The sequence below is a fragment of the Bombina bombina genome, chromosome 7, assembly GCF_027579735.1.
Source record: "Bombina bombina isolate aBomBom1 chromosome 7, aBomBom1.pri, whole genome shotgun sequence".
Taxonomy (NCBI): Eukaryota; Metazoa; Chordata; class Amphibia; order Anura; family Bombinatoridae; genus Bombina; species Bombina bombina.
In genome coordinates, this window is record NC_069505.1 from 602193395 (window position 1) to 602210618 (window position 17224).

A 17224-nucleotide genomic window follows, 5' to 3' on the forward strand; every position below is an offset into this window, starting at 1 on the left:
CACCTTTCCATTTTTCTTTGCAACTGGAACAATGGGGGCACACCAATCAGTTGCTTCAACAACCTCTTCAATAACCCCCATAGACTTCATGCGCATGAGCTCTTTCTCCACTTGAGGCATGAGCGGGAACAGAATTCTACGTGGAGTAGAAATACTGTATGGGACTGCGTCACTTTTAAGTGCTATACGGACAGGTTTGCAGTTCAGTAGGCCCAACTCGCCAAACATATCTTCAGAGATCTCATACACTCTGGCCACGAGGCCCAAGTCACAGGCTGCTTTTCTGCTCAATAAACTGTTAACACACTGACCTCGGATCACATGCACCCACATGGTGAACTTCCTCTGTTTGTACTCACAGCTGGCAAGAAATTTCCCCACACAATCAATGCGGCCACCAGGACTATGGACATTTGTAGTAACCTTCGCCAGCTGGGGCTGTCGAGGCAGTTTCATAAATTCAGCAAAAGACATTACAGTGATATCTGCTCCTGTGTCAATCTTAAAATCAACTTTGGCTCCCATTACAGTAAAAGTAACTTTCCAATCTTCCTCTGAGCTTGTCCGTTCCACAACAGACCCCACAAAAGACACTTCCTGACCCTTCTGGTCACTGTCCACCTGCATCTCCTTAATGTATTCAGTTCTACACACCACTTCAAAATGGCCCATTCTGTTACATTTTCTGCATCTTTTATCTCTGGCCAGGCATATAACACTCTGATCATGAGCCCGGTAGCACCGTGTGCATCGGCCATGTTGCGCCCATCCACTTCTAGGCCTTTCTACCGCTCACACTGTGCCCCTTTCACTAGTAATTTTCCTAGACTGTTGCACTTCATCCACAATACTCTCAGACCTCAGATCAGCACTTTGCTTTTTCACCAGTTCACTCTGGCGGGCCATCCTAATAGCCCCGTCTAACGTTAAATCAGGCTCTAACTGCAGCTTCAGGGAGACTTCAGCATCTGCAATTCCAATAACTATTCTGTCTCTGATTTGCTCTTCTTTAGCAACACCAAACTCACAGAATTCAGCTAGTTCATACAGGCTGCGCACAAATGACTCCACAGATTCTCCCACACGCTGATTACGTTTGTGAAAACAAGCTCTCTCATGAATCACATTTCTTTTGGGCACAAAGTGGGCACTGAGTTTATCCATAACTATATCAAAGTTAACTTCTTCCCCTTCTTGGAAAGTAAAAGCATTGAACACTGGCTCTACATCTTTCCCCATGGAGTATAAAAAGAGAATTAACTTGTACTTCACCACTCTCCTTGTTCAGTTTGGATGCAATCCTGAAGCGCTGAAACCGCTGACACCATGTGGGCCAAGCTGCAGGCTGAGAAAAGTCAAAAGGCTCAGGTGGGGTAAACTTTGACATTGCAATCGATCAGGAACAGAAGCGCAGTCCAGAACTTCTGACACCATGTCATGAGATGCAGGACATATGCAGGACACAGCAATGATTGTACAACTCTATTTTATTGCAGAGCATAACAATACACATCTAGTCAGGTTGATTGTACTAAACTAACTGCGACACAGACACCGGACCTAAGTCCCGCCCACATACTAGTGACATCACATCCTGCTCTCATCACATATATATATATGTGTGTGTGTCTATAAGTGTTTTTATTGCTATATGATAAGAAAGCAGTTTAATGCTTACCCAGCTGTAGCCATTTAATTATACAGTAGGGAGGGACTGCAGCACAGCCAGGACTGTGATATTTCGATAGCTTGGTGGCATAAAAGGGATTTGTGCATTGGATTCTGGGACTTGTAGTTTTGTGGCTAGGACTACACATTGCAACAAACAAGACTGCAACTCCCACAATGCCTAGTGAAGCAACAAGCAGTGTTTTGTTTTCTGAGAATGGCTTCTGGAGGACTGACAAATAATGGATATATTTAAAGGGACAGTTTACCCAAAAACTCTCTCTATTTAATTTATTCCCAATGATCCATTTTACCTGCTGGCGTGTATTAAATTGTTTACAAATAGCTCCTTAGCCTTTATATTACCATATGAAATTGCTGTTTTAGCCTGTAGTATTATTATTACTATTATTATCGGTTATTTGTAGAGCGCCAACAGATTCCGCAGCGCTATAAGCAAAGGGGGAGTACAACAAAACAATTATAGGGATCAAATGGGTAAAGGGCCCTGCGAAGAGTTGCACTGTTGTAGTCAGCTCTTAAGAAGGTGATCTACAAACAGCTGGACTTTTAGGCTTACATGCTAAGGGGGTTCAGGGGATAGCAATGGAGGAGAGGAACTGGTATTAGGAAAGGTTAGCGTAGGTTGTATGCGTCCCTGAACAGTAGAGTCTTTAGGGAGCACTTCAAGCTTTTAAAACTAGAAGAGAGTCTTGTGGAGCGAGGCAGAGAGTTCCACAAGATGGGAGCCAGTCTGGAGAAGTCCTGTAAACGGGAGTGTGATGAGGTGACAAGAGAGGAGGAGAGTAGGAGGTCATGAGCAGAGCGAAGGGGACGGGAAGGAGAGTATCTGGAGACAAGGTCTGAGATGTAGGGGGGAGCAGTGCAGTTGAGGGCTTTGCATGTAAGAGTGAGAGTTTTGTGTTTGATCCTAGAGGCAAGAGGAAGCCAGTGAAGGGATTGGCAGAGAGGTGCAGCAGATGAAGAGCGAAGTGTAAGGAAGATGAGTCTGGCAGAGGCATTCATTATGGATTGTAAAGGAGCTAGGCGGCAGGTGGGGAGACCAGAGAGTATCCCTACCTATTCCTATCCCTATCCCTACCTCTAGTATCCCTACCTATACTGAAAGATTCTATACCTAGGTATAGGCTATTGACAAACTATGTAAACACAGCAGCAGACAAAATTACACTCACAGTGGGAGGTGGAAGAGATAAAGTTCTAAAATGTTTATTTTCAATTGTTCTTTCTAAGTTTTGTACAGAGACAGAGATAAGAAATGGAAACATGTGAGTGATAAGACAACAAGATCAGATCTGTTAGCAAGCCAAGCCTATTTTGATGGGCTGTGGTTTCAAAGAGCAATAGGCCCACTAGAATATAAGGAATAATTATATAAATATATATTTATTAATGTCAGAGTCCCCATTAATACACCATTTAAAGGTAAAGTCTGGGTGGTAGAAACCTTGACTTCATCTTTATTAAAAGAACATACAAAAAAAAAGAAAATGTTCAAATGCCTTTTGTTTTTAAATTCCAGTTATCAGGGCACACTAATAGGCAGGTTATTAAACTGTTATCACCCTAAGTAATAATCCTAAAATTCTGCCCTGTTAGAGTGCCCTAAGGAATGGAATTGAGAAATGGATCTGTATTTGTTAGAGCACTTTAATATGCACTTTTGTTTGAATATAATTATGTGTTTAACCCATGCATTGTTATAGTTCCGGAGCAGCAATGCATTACTGGGAGCTAGCTGAAGACACAGGGTGAGCCAATGACAAGATACATATATGTGCAGCCACCAATCAGAAGCTAGCTTCCAGTAGTGCATTACTGTGTCTACATAGGTATATTTTTAAACAAAGGATACCAAGGGAAGAAAGCAAGTTTGATAATAAAAGTAAATTTGAAAGTTGTTTAATACTGCATGTTCTGTCTGAATCATAAGGGATTAAATGCCATACACTCCTCTGTGGGAAACTTAAATAATAACTTAACTATATACATAATAACGTTTAATATAAACCGTAACATTATTTATAAACGTAGAAATAAAAACACAACAACTTCTTGTGGTTATAAAACCCGCAGGTCACGTTTATTGTGGCAACACAAGGAACCCAACGAACAGCACAAATAACATGGACCCGGGGGGCAGCAATCAGGTACTAGCTAATGCGTAGTAACCTATGCTAACAAGATGGACAGTACCAGGGATGCAGGAGAGTAAGCCGAGCGACTTTACCCCTGGCCGGAAGTAGTCGTCACTCTACCTCAATCACATCCTGTCCCCTGTGAAGTGACAGGCTGAGTCTGACAGCAGCATATCAGTGAGTGATCAAATCATCAACCTGTCTGTCCTCCTGTCCTGCAGTGTCTGTGCAACTTGCACCTTTTTCCTTCCCCAGCCGCCAGACTGTCTAAGTTTATACTAAGCCAGGAGCCGAGGAGCCTTATTAACCCCTTAAAGGGACACTAAACCCAAATTTTTTTTGTCATGATTCAGATAGAGAATACAATTTTAAACAACATTCCAATTTACTTCTATGGTATATTTTGCTTCATTTTTTAGATATCCTTTGTTGAAGGAATAGCAATGCACATGGGTGAGCCAATCACATGAGGCATCTATGTGCAGCAACCAATCAGCAGCTACTGAGCATATCTAGATATGCTTTTCAGCAAAGCATATCAACAAAATTAAACAAATTAGATAATAGAAATAAATTAGAAAGTTGTTTAAAATTGCATGCTCTTTCTAAACCATGAAAGAAAAAATTGGGGTTTCATGTCCCTTTAATGACCGATGACATACGCCGTACGTCCTAAAAAAAAATTACCCTTAACGACTGAGGACGTACGGCATATGTCTTGTCGGTCTTGGAAAGCAGTGGCGCTTCCAGCTGCTTTCCAGTTATTGCAGTGATGCCTCGATAGGGTAGGCTGATCTCTACACTAAAGCTAAAATTAACCCTACAAGCTCCCTAATTAACCCCTTCACTGCTAGACATAATACACGTGTGATGAGCAGCAGCATTTAGCGGCCTTCTAATTACCAAAAAGCAACGCCAAAACTATATATGTCTGCTATTTCTGAACAAAGGGGATCCCAGAGAAGCATTTACAACCATGTGTGCCATAATTGCACAAGCTGTTTGTAAATAATTTCAGTGAGAAACCTAAAGTTTGTGAAAAAGTGAACAATTATTTTTTTTATTTGATCGCATTTGGTGGTGAAATGGTGGCATGAAATATACCAAAATGGGCCTAGATCAATATTTTGGGTTGTCTACTACACTAAAGCTAAAATTAACCCTACAAGCTCCCTAATTAACCCCTGCACTGCTGGGCATAATACACGTGTGGTGCGCAGCGGCATTTAGCAGCCTTCTAATTACCAAAAAGCAACCCCAAAGCCATATAACTCTGCTATTTCTGAACAAAGGGGATCCCAGAGAAGCATTTACAACCATTTATGCCATAATGGCACAAGTTGTTTGTAAATAATTTCAGTGAGAAACCTAAAGTTTGTGTAAAACTTTGTGAAAAAGTGAACAATTTTTTTATTTGATTGCATTTGGCGGTGAAATGGTGGCATGAAATATACCAAAATGGACCTAAATCAATACTTTGGGATGTCTTCTAAAAAATATATATACATGTCAAGGGTTATTCAGGTTTTCCTGACAGATATCAGTGGCCCAATGTAACTAGCGCTAATTTTGAAAAAAAGTGGTTTGGAAATAGCAAAGTGCTACTTGTATTTATGGCCCTATAACTTACAAAAAAAGCAAAGAACATGTAAACATTGGGTATTTCTAAACTCAGGACAAAATTTAGAAACTATTTAGCATGGGTGTTTTTTGGTGGTTGTAGATGTGTAACAGATTTTGGGGGTCAAAGTTAGAAAAAGTGTGGCCTAGATTTGGAGTTTGGCGGTAGATGGGCTGTTAACGCTACGCGGGCTTTTTTCTGGCCGCACCATAAAATTAACTCTGGTATCGAGAGTCCAAAAAAATGCTGCGTTAGGCTCCAAAAAAGGAGCGTAGAGCATTTTTACCGCAAATGCAACTCTCGATACCAGAGTTGCTTACGGACGCGGCCAGCCTCAAAAACGTGCTCGTGCACGATTCTCCCATAGGAAACAATGGGGCTGTTTGAGCTGAAAAAAAACCTAACACCTGCAAAAAAGCAGCGTTCAGCTCCTAACGCAGCCCCATTGTTTCCTATGGGGAAACACTTCCTACGTCTGCACCTAACACTCTAACATGTACCCCGAGTCTAAACACCCCTACCCTTACACTTATTAACCCCTAATCTGCCGCCCCCGCTATCGCTGACCCCTGCATATTATTATTAACCCCTAATCTGCCTCTCCGTACACCGCCGCAACCTACGTTATCCCTATGTACCCCTAATCTGCTGCCCCTAACACCGCCGACCCCTATATTATATTTATTAACCCCTAACCTGCCCCCCACAACGTCGCCGCCAGCTACCTACAATAATTAACCCCTAATCTGCCGACCGCAAAGCGCCGCCACCTACGTTATCCTTATGTACCCCTAATCTGCTGCCCCTAACACCGCCGACCCCTATATTATATTTATTAACCCCTAATCTGCCCCCCTCAACGTCGCCGACACCTGCCTACACTTATTAACCCCTAATCTGCCGAGCGGACCTGAGCGCTACTATAATAAAGTTATTAACCCCTAATCCGCCTCACTAACCCTATCATAAATAGTATTAACCCCTAATCTGCCCTCCCTAACATCGCCGACACCTAACTTCAATTATTAACCCCTAATCTGACGACCGAATCTCGCCGCTATTCTAATAAATGTATTAACCCCTAAAGCTAAGTCTAACCCTAACACTAACACCCCCCTAGGTGGCGGCGCTTTGCGGTCGGCAGATTAGGGGTTAATTATTGTAAGTAGCTGGCGGCAACGTTGTGGGGGGCAGGTTAGGGGTTAATAAATATAATATAGGGGTCGGCGGTGTTAGGGGCAGCAGATTAGGGGTACATAAGGATAACGTAGGTGGCGGCGCTTTGCGGTCGGCAGATTAGGGGTTAATTATTGTAAGTAGCTGGCGGCGACGTTGTGGGGGGCAGGTTAGGGGTTAATAAATATAATACAGGGGTCGGCGGGGTTAGGGGCAGCAGATTAGGGGTACATAAGTATAACGTAGGTGGCGGTCGGCAGATTAGGGGTTAAAAAAATTGAATCGAGTTGCGGCGATGTGGGGGGACCTCAGTTTAGGGGTACATAGGTAGTTTATGGGTGTTAGTGTACTTTAGGGTACAGTAGTTAAGAGCTTTATGAACCGGCGTTAGCCCAGAAAGCTCTTAACTCCTGCTTTTTTCCTGCGGCTGGAGTTTTGTCGTTAGAGCTCTAACGCTCACTTCAGAAACGACTCTAAATACCGGAGTTAGAAAGATCCCATTGAAAAGATAGGATACGCAATTGACGTAAGGGGATCTGCGGTATGGAAAAGTCGCGGCTGAAAAGTGAGCGTTAGACCCTATTTTGAGTGACTCCAAATACCGGCGGTAGCCTAAAACCAGCGTTAGGAGCCTCTAACGCTGGTTTTCACGGCTAACGCCAAACTCTAAATCTAGGCCTGTGTTTTTTTCCATTTTTTACTCTTTTTTTTATATTAAATTATATGATATGATGAAAATAATGGTATCTTTAGAAAATCCATTTAATGGCGAGAAAAACTGTATATAATATGTGGGGGTAAAGTAAATGAGTAAGAGGAGAATTACAGCTAAACACAAACACTGCAGAAATGTAAAAATAGCCTTGGTCCCAAACGGACAGAAAATGGAAAAGTGCTGCCGTCATTAAGGGGTTAATCTATTTATTAGACACTGTGAGTATTTGTTGTGACGTAACTGCATGTACGGTGTAAGCAGGTAGCTTTAGGTAAATTAAATTATATGATCTGATCTCTCTACTCTCTATAGTATAGATCTCTATCTCAGATATATATATATACTATTACTAACTGTACATCATGTAACAAAAAACAAGACAACACTAATACACAAAGATATTACATAGGGGACCATATAGTGTACTAACAAAAAATATAATGATCTCTATATTTATATGTTATTATTAATTTCTGGCGCTGCAATTCTGTTATTTGAAGTGGGGCTCTAAAAGGTCATCATTTACTGATCCAGCCGCCCCAATCACATTGCCAGCAACCCCTTACCTCCTGACCATCTTTATTGCAAACAAGCGTTAACTCTTTGGCTGACACAGAGGGTTAAAGTGATGTGGCTACTCAAATCCAAATTGCCTCATCAATTTAACATTCTCTATGTTATGCCACTTAGTGTACAGATAGTATTAGATTTTAATAATTATATTTAATGTGTTGAGTATATGCCACTTAATATGTCCATTGTATGTCTAATGTCAGGAATAATGTGCACTTTGTTGACAGGGCTGAGCTGACAGTCTAATAGTGTCATTTTCAAAAGGAGGGTTGCCGCTTTTTATTAAGCTTGTTTATATGAACTTAATCAATTTAAAGGTTTATTTATATATCTTGTTTGGGGAGCAGAATAAACTACAGCCACACAGGGTTAGGACAGTCAGTATAAGTACGGAGTAACTCTTGCAACTTCCTCTTTCCTATATAAGTCTTTTCTGCGTCTGCACTTTTTACCCCTCCCTCTCACCAACCAGACTACTAGCCATAAAAATGCTTAATAAATGTGTGGATGGGGGGATATTTATGGTTTAGGTGTCTGTGTTTTGCGGGGGGGGTTCAGTTAGGTGGTTTATTATTACTTGAGTTGGGGCCTTCCCCTATTTGGGTCACCGTGTCCTATTGACTTGGGCATGGGGCCTAGCTATGACTATTAGTAGCCTAGGGTGTTTATTGCCAAGAGCGGAAGCAGCAGCATACATGGGTTCTACTCTACAACAAGGGTGGTGGTGCACTAGGTAGTTTATTGTAATAGTTTATCAGAAAGAATATACCAATTACTTCATACATGCTCAGTGTGTGGTATCATAGTACTTTTTTTTTCTACATTATATAACGTTTGCATTACCACTAGTCTATTTAGCTGCTGCTTTGATTAAACTATTGCTGCATGTTTAGTGCTTTCAGTACTGATATTTTATTGAAAATAAATCCATCACTATCGCTACATTTTGTAAAAGATATAAATAAAATAATTTACTCACGGCTAAATTTAGAGTTGGGCGGTGGCCGTGAAAACCAGCGTTAGAGACTCCTAAAGCTGGTTTTTACCGCCCGCTGGTATTTGGAGTCAGTCAGGAAAGGGTCTAACGCTCACTTTCCAGCCGCGACTTTTCCATACCGCAGATCCCCCTACGCCATTTGCGTATCCTATCTTTTCAATGGGATCTTTCTAATGCCGGTATTTAGAGTCTTGGCTGAAATGAGCATTAGAAATCTAACGACAAAACTCCAGCCGCAGAAAAAAGTCAGTAGTTAAGAGCTTTCTGGGCTAACGCCGGTTTATAAAGCTCTTAACTACTGTGCTCTAAAGTACACTAACACACATAAACTACCTATGTACCCCTAAACCGAGGCCCCCCCACACCGCCACCACTCTATTACATTTTTTTAACCCCTAATCTGCCGCTCCGTACACCGCCGCCACCTACATTATCCCTATGTACCCCTAATCTGCTGCCCCTAACACTGCCGACACCTACATAATATTTATTAACCCCTAATCTGCCGCCCCCAACGTCGCCGCCACCTACCTACACTTATTAACCCCTAATCTGCCGACCGAACCTCACCGCTATTATAATAAATGTATTAACCCCTAATCCGCCTGACTCCCGCCTCAATAACCCTATAATAAATAGTATTAACCCCTAATCTGCCCTCCCTAACATCGCCGACACCTAACTTCAAACATTAACCCCTAATCTGCCGACTGGAGCTCACCGCTATTCTAATAAATTTTTTAACCCCTAAAGCTAAGTCTAACCCTAACACCCCCCTAAATTAAATATAATTTTTATCTAACGAAATAAATTAACTCTTATTAAATAAATTAATCCTATTTAAAAATAAATACTTACCTGTAAAATAAACCCTTATATAGCTACAATATAAATTATAATCATATTGTAGATATTTTAGGATTAATATTTATTTTACAGGCAACTTTGTATTTATTTTAACCAGGTACAATAGCTATTAAATAGTTAATAACTATTTAATAGTTACCTAGTTAAAATAATTACAAAATTACCTGTAAAATAAATCCTAACCTAAGTTACAATTAAACCTAACACTACACTATCAATAAATTAATTAAATAAAATACCTACAATTATCTACAATTAAACCTAACACTACACTGTAAATAAATTAATTAAATACAATACCTACAAATAACTACAATTAAATAAACTAACTAAAGTACAAAAAATAAAAAAGAACTAAGTTACAAAAAATAAAAAAATATTTACAAACATTAGAAAAATATTACAACAATTTTAAACTAATTACACCTACTCTAAGCCCCCTAATAAAATAACAAAGACCCCCAAAATAAAAAAATGCCCTACCCTATTCTAAATTAAAAAAGTTCAAAGCTCTTTTACCTTACCAGCCCTTAAAAGGGCCATTTGCGGGGCATGCCCCAAATAATTCAGCTCTTTTGCCTGTAAAAAAAACATACAATACCCCCCCCCCAACATTACAACCCACCACTCACATACCCCTAATCTAACCCAAACCCCCCTTAAATAAACCTAACACTAAGCCCCTGAAGATCTTCCTACCTTATCTTCACCATGCCAGGTTCACCGATCGCTCCAGACTCCGAAATCTTCATCCAAGCCCAAGCGGGGGCTGGCGATCCATAATCCGGCTGAAATCTTCTATCAAGCGGCGGCTGAAGAGGTCCAGAAGAGGCTCCAAAGTCTTCGTCCTATCCGGGAAGAAGAGGAGATCCGGACCGGCAACCATCTTGATCCAAGCGGCATCTTCTATCTTCATCCGATGACGAACGGCTCCATCTTGAAGACCTCCAGCGCGGATCAATCTTCTTCTTCCGACGTCCAACTGAAGAATGAAGGTTCCTTTAAGGGACGTCATCCAAGATGGAGTCCCTCGAATTCCGATTGGCTGATAGGATTCTATCAGCCAATCGGAATTAAGGTAGGAAAATTCTGATTGGCTGATGGAATCAGCCAATCAGAATCAAGTTCAATCTGATTGGCTGATCCAATCAGCCAATCAGATTGAGCTCGCATTCTAGAAAAATCAATTGCAATCTGCAATTGAAAGAGTGTACTAGGTAGCACTCAACAGCAAAATAATGGTTAAATGGCCATGTATGCCTAGGTAATGGGCCCAGGACAAGGCGATTTAAAACTTAACTTTTATTAGTTTAATAATACATAAAAAAGAAGAAAAGGGTATTAAAATTCCAACTGGTGTAGAAATGGGAGAATGCAACTCCTAAGGAGAATAATCTGACCAGTAAGTGGTATGCTGTCCAAGTTATGTCTACTAGAGGAGGGGGAAAAATAAATACATGTATTAATACCCAAGGTAATGGGATTGTATCTCTTTCAGGTTACTAACCCCCTATTTTAATAGAATCCTTGCATGTCTTGGGGGTGAGTGATACCAATATATAGAGAGAACCCCAATAATAATGTCCTTGTTGGATGTAATAATATAGGAGTCAGAGTTATTAATATTATGCTCTGGAATGTCCTACAATAGTCACCACACACCTGAACGAGTATGTACTAAAGATTGGTAATGAGATGAAAATGCTCATGTATATACCTCGTACTGGGTACTGAATATATTACTCTATACTTATGAACAGACTCAGATTGCGGTATCATATAAGCTGTTTAGCTTCTAATAACACCACTGGCAAGGAAAAGACCTGATAAAAATAGGTAAAATAAAAGTCAGGTAACACTCTATGAAAGTGCAACAGTGATCTAATAGCTACGTTTGTTGCTTTCTGGAAAATATTGCAAGTTGATAAATATCACTCTGTAAATAATTCAATTTCATTGGATAGTGGTTTCGTTGTAATATTGCACTATATTTGCGCTTGACTTATTGGTACTGTTGATCTCATTAAGCAACACATTACCACCTGTCCCTGTGGGGAGCTATTAGTAAAGTCGCACTTGTGGTGTCAGAGTAGCGTTAAAAGTATTTAGCCTTGGGGTGACCCCTGTTGTAATACCGCCGATTATATAAATCGGTATTGCAAATTATATTGAGTGTAGTTTACTTAAATATAAAGGAGTGGAGCAGTTATTGTAAACAGTAAACCCGTATCTGGTCAGTGTGTTTGGTGCACTATAAAAGTATCCCCTGTGTAGCGGTAGATTATTACTCCAGGGTACTTATTCCTAGTATATGCATGATACAATTGTTACACGGTCAGTAAGTGACTCTCCGGTATTACAGTAGGTATATTTTAAATTACCGGTTATTTAAGTTAACGGGGTCTCTGTATATTGGAGACCTAATGTGGTCTGAGCTGAATCGGCTCACAGCTTCAGTCTTGAGTGCCTCGTTTAAAATTAGACACTGTATATTGGAGACCTAATGTGGTCTGAGATGAATCGGCTCACAGCTTCAGTCTAGGGTGCCTCGTTTGAAATTAGACACCGTTAGGTAACTTAGTTTAAATTAAACAATATAGGTTTGAAGCGGCTCAGTTAAACCAGGTCTCACTCACACGCAGATATACCATTTTAAATTAAATTCTAATAAAGCATTCTACTACCAATTCACACAGTTGTTAAGTTAAAAAAGGAGAATTTTCTCCAGCTTCCCTGACATGTTTCGCCAAAAAAGGCTTTGTCAAAGGAGCTGATCGCAACAGCCAATAGAATGCAAGCTCAATCTGATTGGCTGATTGGATCAGCCAATCGGATTGAACTTGAATCTGATTGGCTGATTCCATCAGCCAATCAGAATTTTCCTACCTTAATTCCGATTGGCTGATAGAATCCTATCAGCCAATCGGAATTCGAGGGACGCCATCTTGGATGACGTCATTTAAAGGAACCGTCATTCGGCGAGTAGGCGTCGGTTGAAGAGGATGGATCCGCGTCGGCTGGGAAGAAGATGGCTCCGCTCCGCTCCGGAAGAAAGAAGATTGAAGATGCCGCTTGATAGAAGACTTCATCCCGATGATGGACTTCCGACTTCAGCCCGATGATGGAGTTCTTCAGCCGCAGCTTGGATCAAGACTTCGGACCCTCTTCTGGACCGATCACTGAACCCGGTGAGGTGAAGACAAGGTAGGGAGATCTTCAGGGGCTTAGTGTTAGGTTTATTTAAGAGGGGTTTGGGTTAGATTAGGGGTATGTGGGTGGTGGGTTGTAATGTTGGGGGGGTATTGTATGTTTTTTTTTTACAGGCAAAAGAGCTGAATTCTTTGGGGCATGCCCCGCAAAGGGCCCTTTTCAGGGCTGGTAAGGTAAAAGAGCTTTTCTATTTTAATTTTAGAATAGGGTAGGGCATTTTTTTTATTTTGGGGGCTTTGTTATTTTATTAGGGGGCTTAGAGTAGGTGTAATTAGTTTAAAATTGTTGTAATATTTTTCTAATGTTTGTAAATATTTTTTTATTTTTTGTAACTTAGTTCTTTTTTATTTTTTGTACTTTAGTTAGTTTATTTCATTGTATTTATTTGTAGGTATTGTATTTAATTAATTTATTGATAGTGTATTGTTAGGTTTAATTGTAGATAATTGTAGGTATTTTATTAAATTTATTTATTGATAGTGTAGTGTTAGGTTTAATTGTAACTTAGGTTAGGATTTATTTTACAGGTAATTTTGTAATTATTTTAACTATGTAACTATTAAATAGTTATTAACTATTTAATAGCTATTGTACCTGGTTAAAATAATTACAAAGTTGCCTGTAAAATAAATATTAATCCTAAAATAGCTACAATATAATTATTATTTATATTGTAGCTATATTAGGGTTTATTTTACAGGTAAATATTTAGATTTAAATAGGAATAATTTATTTAATAAGAGTTAATTTATTTCGTTAGATAAAAATTATATTTAACTTAGGGGGGTGTTAGGGTTAGATTTCGCTTTAGGGGTTAAAAAATTTAGTAGAGTAGCGGTGAGCTACGGTCGGCAGATTAGGGGTTAATACTTGAAATTAGGTGTCGGCGATGTTAGGGAGAGCAGATTAGGGGTTAATACTATTTATTATAGGGTTATTGAGGGGTTAATAACTTTATTATAGTAGCGGTGCGGTCCGGTCGGCAGATTAGGGGTTAATAAGTGTAGGTAGGTGTCGGCGACGTTGAGGGGGGCATATTAGGGGTTAATAAATATAATATAGGGGTCGGCGGTGTTAGGGGCAGCAGATTAGGGGTACATAGGGATAACATAGGTTGCAGCGGTGTACGGAGCGGAAGATTAGGGGTTAATAATAATATGCAGGGGTCAGCGATAGCGGGGGCGGCAGATTAGGGGTTAATAAGTGTAAGGTTAGGGGTGTTTAGACTCGGGGTACATGTTAGGGTGTTTGGTGCAGACGTAGGAAGTGTTTCCCCATAGCAAACAATGGGGCTGCGTTAGGAGCTGAACGCTGCTTTTTTGCAGGTGTTAGGTTTTTTTCCAGCTCAAACGGCCCCATTGTTTTCTATGGGGGAATCGTGCACGAGCACGTTTTTGAAGCTGGCCGCGTCCGTAAGCACCGCTGGTATTTAGAGTTGCAGTGGCGGTAAATATGCTCTACGCTCCCTTTTTGGAGCCTAACGCAGCCATTCTGTGAACTCTAAATACCAGCGGTATTTAAAAGGTGCGGGAGAAAAAAAGCATGCGTAGCTAACGCACCCCTTTGGCCGCAGAACTCTAAATCTAGCCGCTACAATTTTACCTTATTGAGAAGTGGACATAATAAATAGTAACAATATGCTGTATAGGATAAGCTTCAGAGAATAAGTCTCTTGTCTAATACCTGAATAGCTTGTGAGTAAGAACTAAATTTGCATTTCTCTACCGTGCATATAAATAATGTTACCATGAGCATATGTGTATATGTTATATAGCTCTCACTATGTGCACAGTTATGTAATATAAGGATAGCTGTACCAGATATAAAAGTTTACTTACCTTACAAGTATTACCTTTCTCTTTAGTGCTGTAGTTTTATTTAAAAACACATCACAGGCCTGATAAAAACGACTTTTTATATTTGGAGATATGACCGTGTGTGAGAGTTTTTTTCTCTTTTTTTTTAGTATGAATTTAGCGACTTTGGTGAAAAGACAGCTTTAAAGTAAATGTAAATTTTGATGCTAAAGTGCCCGTTTTTTAAATTTTTTATTAAAAACAGGGGCACTTTAATTCATCAAAATTTACATTTCACTCCCGTTGAGAAAAAAAACTTACCTTTTAATCTTCACAGCAGCTCCAGCTTCCTCCACCCGTCACAAAGCCTCTTCCTGGGTCTTAAATGAGTAATCTGGCTTCCTCCAATCACGGCATTGAATCAGACACTGATTCCCCCGGGGGGGAAGCCGTGATTGGAGGATGACCTATCCATCATTTCTGACATCAGAAATGGCTTGCAACAACCGGAGGAAGCTAGAGCTGCTGTGAAGATTAAAAGGTAAGTTTTTTTTCACAACAGGAGTGAAATGTAAATTTTGATGAATTAAAGTGCTCCTGTTTTTAATCGAATTTTTAAAAACCGGGCACTTTAGCATCAAAATTGACATTCACTTTAAAGGGACAGTAAACGTCCTTTAACAGTTATGTAATAATAGCGTAAGGACAAAGGCATTTAATTAAATGGCGCAATGGGGTTTATTGTTTAATCACGACTCGCCCAATTGTGCCGTTCAACTAAATGTAGCGCCCTCCTGCACTGTTTAAAGCTCGCTGCTTTACCCAACGCGGGAGAGGGCTACATTTAGTTGAACAGCTTGATCGGGCGTGCTGTGATTAAACAGAGAACCCCATCGCACAATTACACTAAATGTACTCTGGCTATCCGCATGTTACATAATTGTTAAGGGTCATTTACTGTCCTTTTAAAGCTGTCTTTATGCCAAAGACCACTTAATTTATACTAAAATGAACATAAACAACAACAACTTTCCCACACGTCTTTATGTGGACAGGATCATATCTCCAAATATAAAAAGTAGTTTTTATCAGGCACCAGGTAGTATCACTCTATCTTTTTATTTAAATAAAAACACTCATAAGTATGTTACAATATAATCTCTGCTACGAGGGACAACAACATGTTAAATTTGCCCCTCTTCTGCTACAACCTAAAGACAATATGAAAGTTAAAGGGATATTTTATTGTTGTACTAAAAAAGCACTAATCAGTGAGTTATACTTAATAAAAATCATTGATATTTGTATTATTCATAATTTTTAAAGAATTTTTACTAAAGTTATTAACCCCTTACCAGCCGCACCCCAACATCGCCGCAACTATATTAGTTATAAACCCCTATTCCGCTGCTCCCGATATCGGCGCCACTTAAATAAAGTTATTAATCCCTAAACATTTGGCCTCCCACATCACTACCACTAAATAAAACTATTAAGCCCTAAACCGCCAGCCCCCCACATCGCAACAACCTACATTAAACTATTAACCCCTAGCCCTAATGTAACCCTAACACCCCCTAACTTTAACATAATTAAAATAGATCTAAATTAAACTTACAATTATTAACTAAATAAACCTATTAACCCCTAAACCGCAAGCCCCCCACATCGCAACAACCTAAATTAAACTATATTAACCCCTAACCCTAACGTAAACCTAACACCACCTAACTTTAACATAATGAAATTAGATCTAAATTAAAGATACTATTATTAACTAAATAATACCTATTTAAAACTAAATACATACTTAACTGTGAAATAAAACCTAAGCTAGCTACAATATAATTAATAGTTATATTGTAGCTTGCTTAGGTTTTATTTTTATTTCACAGGTAAGTTAGTATTTATTTCTTTTTAAAGACATGATGAGTCCATGGATCATCTTCACTACTTATGGGATATTCACCTCCTGGTCAGCAGGAGGAGGCAAAGAGCACCACAGCAGAGCTGTTAAATAGCTCCTCCCTTCCCTCCCACCCCAGTCATTCTCTTTGCCTACGTTAGCGATAGGAAGTGATAACGTGAGGTGTTAGAATAGATTCTTCAATCAAGAGTTTATTATTTTTAAAGTAGTACAAGATTGTGCTGCTTTGTTCTAGGGTGTAGCTGTAGTCCATATCAGTCTCTTCAGTAGAGCAGTGGTGGCTTTAGAGCAATGGGAACTGGTGGGACATAATTCTCACTGCGCCTCCAATACATTTATGCTGCCCTTATCCTGATAGCCTAAGCACAATTAACTCAGGCTTTATCATTTTCCACAGGGCTATGGGAGGGAGAGGACCTCTTAAACCTGCTGGACTGTCCTGCTGTCGGACAGTATTTAAGGTAAGTGCTAACTTTGTTTATTCTGGGAAAAGTAAACTCAGAGGAAAGTGGGCA